Source organism: Borostomias antarcticus, assembly GCF_949987555.1.
Source record: "Borostomias antarcticus genome assembly, chromosome: 12".
NCBI classification, from domain to species: domain Eukaryota; kingdom Metazoa; phylum Chordata; class Actinopteri; order Stomiiformes; family Stomiidae; genus Borostomias; species Borostomias antarcticus.
The window spans coordinates 22,789,775-22,793,955 of record NC_140245.1 but is presented as its reverse complement, the minus strand read 5'-3'; the positions used below and the strand labels follow the sequence as shown (position 1 = coordinate 22,793,955).

Sequence of the window (4,181 nt, the reverse complement as noted above, 5' to 3'; positions counted from 1 at the left end):
AGCCTCTCCCCCGATAGCTATCAACCGCTGCTCTCTGTAATTGACCAAGTGAGGCCTCACTGTCTCCCTCAATCTCTCTCTCCCTCTCTCTCTCTCTCTCTCACTGTCTCCCTCAATCTCTCTCTCCCTCTCTCTCTCTCTCTCTCTCTCTCTCTCTCTCTCTCACTGTCTCCCTCAATCTCTCTCTCCCTCTCTCTCTCTCTCTCTCTCTCTCTCTCTCTCTCTCTCTCTCTCACTGTCTCCCTCAATCTCCCTCTCTCTCCCTCTCTCTCTCTCTCTCTCTCTCTCTCTCTCACTGTCTCCCTCAATCTCTCTCTCTCTCTCTCTCTCTCTCACTGTCCCTCAATCTCTCTCTCTCTCTCTCTCTCTCTCTCTCACTGTCTCCCTCAATCTCCCTCTCTCTCTCTCTCTCTCTCTCTCTCACTGTCTCCCTCAATCTCCCTCTCTCTCTCTCTCTCTCTCTCTCTCACTGTCTCCCTCAATCTCCCTCTCTCTCTCTCTCTCTCTCTCTCTCTCACTGTCTCCCTCAATCTCCCTCTCCCTCAATCTCTCTCTCTCTCTCTCACTGTCTCCCTCAGTCTCTCTCTCTCTCTCCCTCCAGCTCCACCCCCATACCTTCCCCTGAGACGCAATCTATCTGTCTGCTACCCCTGCTTCTTCCCCCACCCTCCCTCTCTCCCTTCAACTCTCTCTTTCTCTGTGTCTTCCTCTCTCTCTTTCTCTCTCTCTCTCCTTGTCTCTCTTCTTTGTCCCAACCTTTCCTATCCTCTTACCCTGGTCTCTAAACACGTCTCATCCGTTGTGATCACTTCCTACATGTAGAGTTAAAGACTATAAAACAAACGGTTATTGTCACCACAAATGTGTGGGTTTGTGTGTGTGTGTGCGCGCGAAACTGCCTACTGATGTGGTGGGCTGGAGCTGTTGCTGCCTGTGTGTGTGTGTGGGCGTGTGTGTGTGTGCGCGCCAAACTGCCTACTGATGTGGTGGGCTGGAGCTGTTGCTGACTGTGTGTGTGTGTGTGTGTGTGTGTGTGTGTGTGTGTGTGTGTGCGTGCGTGCGACGCGTGCCAAACTGCCTACTGATGTGGTGGGATGGAGCTGTTGCTGACTGTGTGTGTGTGTGTGTGTCAAGGTTATTATAGTTAACAAAAACTAACTAAAGAACCGTTCTATTAATACATCCATGTAAAGAACGAACACTAGGTGTGAAAAAACATTTTAGTTACTGAAATAAAATAAAAACTAGGCTTTACAAAGAATCGATAACTAAAAGTGTATTGTGTTTACAAAACTAACTAAAATAAAATAAAATTGTAGAGAAAATGTCCTTAGTTTTAGTCTTTTTCATTTCATACATAGGCCTAATATATTCATTATATGAAATCTATCCTCCATGTTCTTTAGCTGTGTCCCTGCGCAGAAGTGACCTGACGTGCGCCAGATGGCTTGTTTCACACGGACTGAAACAATGTGAACTGAGATCAGGATGGTCTCACAAGGCTAGCGAAGAAAAAAAACAACTAATACTGAAACTAAAGCTGAATCCCAATCTGAGTGCGCAAACCACCCTTGCAGCCCCTCGGACTTGCGGCCTGAGCACTTAATTGACGTCAGCTGGAAGGGCCAGAGGGTGCAGGGCCGTGAATTAAATGGGACAGCACTTCCAGCGGCGTGCCAACGATTCCCAAGCCAGTTTAGCTCAATGCCCCTCCCACTTCATTTTCATTGGCTGCCGCGTCCCTCCGACGCAGAGGCTGCTCTGACGCTCCCCTCAGCTCTCCGCTCGGCTCTGCAAATTGACCGACTGACGTCTGTTTTAATTTAATAATAAATTATGTTAGGTGGGATATGTTTGCAGCATGTGGATTTCAAGATAAATGTTGTGTTATCGGCAAATGTCATCATTTATGTGTGATGCACTTGGATCATGACTCAGATGCACTCAAGCACTGTGTCACATGAGACGCGGTGGACTGTGGGTATTTTCTGCTCCTAAGTCTGCGAAATTGCGGACTTTCGGTAAGTGCGGTTAAAGTGCGCAAAATGGCGGCAGTGGCGCATTTGTGGACCTAGCAATTGCGTTTTGGAACTACCCTGAGCCCTTGTGGACTTAGCGGGAACGCGCATGTAAGGCCACAAGGCTGCGAGTGCTCTGCACTTTTGCCTAAGTGCGCGATTTGGGATTCTGCTTAATTCACTATAAGCACAACTCCAGTACTTCCTGAAATTAGACATGCTTCTCTATTTCCTGTCTCACACTATTGGATGAAATGATTATTCAGGGTGCCTGATCATTGTGCTGCAGTCAGGCACACCTGATTAATCACTTCATCCAATAGTGTAGGACAGGAAATAGAGAAGCATGTCTAATTTCAGGAAGTACTGGAGTTGTGCAATTGGCTAATAAAAACTAAACTAAAACTAAGCATTTTCCCCCTAAAACACTAAACTAAACTAGCAAACCTGCTTTAAAAACTTTGAAAAAAGCAAAACTATTCTAACCTGTGCGTGTACGTGCGTGCGTGCGTGCGTGTGTGTGTGTGTGTCCCTGCAGCTCTGTGGAGTGCTGGAGCTTCTTCTCAACCTGCTCCACACCAGCGCGGCCAGAGACCAGCTGTTCCTGCTTCTGTTCGAGCCGACGGCGGCCGACTGCTGCTACGCCCTGCTGCTCAACAACAAGCACTCCGACCGCCTCCGCGAGCTCGTCTTCAAGGTGGCGCCGCAACCCCGCCGCGACCCCGTCAAACACACACACACGTTAGGCCTAGCATCTTTACGCCAGCACCTCAAAATGAGGAGCGGATCTTCTGGAAAGGTTGCGCTCGTGATCTGTAAACCTCTGTTTGCTCCTGTGCGTGTGTGTGTGTGCGTGTGTGTGTGTGTGTGTGTGTGTGTGTGTGTGTCCAGCTGTTCGACCGCATGCTGCGCTGCGACCGCGTCTACGAGAAGAGCAAGCAGCGTCTGAGGCTAAGGGAGGCGGGCTACTCCGGCCTCACCCTCCTGTTCTCTGACCTGCACATCACCCCCACACTGGTCAGAAGCCTCCTCAACCAGGTGCTGCACACCGGTGAGTGGGTTAGGAGCATCGCCCCCCCCCCCCCCCCCCCTCCTCTCTCCCTCCCCCCCGGCCTCTGGGGAATCCAAAACATCACGCAGGGGTTGGACTATGTGCCCGTTGACCGTAAAGCTATTCCATTAAGTGGCCGTTCATTTGCTTAACGAAGTGAGTTTGCTGACCACCGACCGATAGAGCCTGGCGTCTCCACTATTTAATTTTCGGGACTGTAAGGAGGGCGGGTCTTCCCCCCCGTCAGCTGGTTCAACGCCCCCTGCTGTCGGCGGCTGCGGAGTAATGGCCGCCCAGGGACAGGGATTTACCGGCCAGTCGATAAGGTCTTCAGGAGGAATTGATTGGCTGGGGTTTGAGGCCAGGCCAAGGAACAGGGTTGGGGGTAGGGGTATGAAGAGGTGTTGGTGTTGTGACCAGGGTTAGGGGTAGGGGTATGAAGAGGTGTTGGTGTTGTGACCAGGGTTAGGGGTAGGGGTATGAAGAGGTGTTGGTGTTGTGAGCAGGGTTAGGGGTAGGGGTATGTAGAGGTGTTGGTGTTGTGAACAGGTTTGGGGGTAGGGGTATGAAGAGGTGTTGGTGTTGTGAGCAGGGTTAGGGGTATGAAGAGGTGTTGGTGTTGTGAACAGGGTTGGGGGTAGGGGTATGAAGAGGTGTTGGTGTTGTGAGCAGGGTTGGGGGTAGGGGTATGCAGAGGTGTTGGTGTTGTGAGCAGGGTTGGGGGTAGGGGTATGAAGAGGTGTTGGTGTTGTGAGCAGGGTTGGGGGTAGGGGTATGAAGAGGTGTTGGTGTTGTGAGCAGGGTTAGGGGTAGGGATATGAAGAGGTGTTGGTGTTGTGAGCAGGGTTAGGGGTAGGGGTATGTAGAGGTGTTGGTGTTGTGACCAGGGTCAGGGGTAGGGGTATGAAGAGGTGTTGGTGTTGTGAGCAGGGTTAGGGGTATGAAGAGGTGTTGGTGTTGTGAGCAGGGTTAGGGGTAGGGGTATGAAGAGGTGTTGGTGTTGTGAGCAGGGTTAGGGGTAGGGGTATGAAGAGGTGTTGGTGTTGTGACCAGGGTTAGGGGTAGGGGTATGAAGAGGTGTTGGTGTTGTGAGCAGGGTTAGGGGTAGGGGT

At 51.1% G+C, this 4,181-nt stretch overlaps 1 protein-coding gene across 1 annotated transcript in view; it reads left to right on the top strand.

Moving 5' to 3' along the window:
• The window catches only part of nbeal1 (neurobeachin-like 1), a 67,963-nt gene that overhangs the window by 39,709 nt on the left and 24,073 nt on the right, over positions 1 to 4,181 (top strand).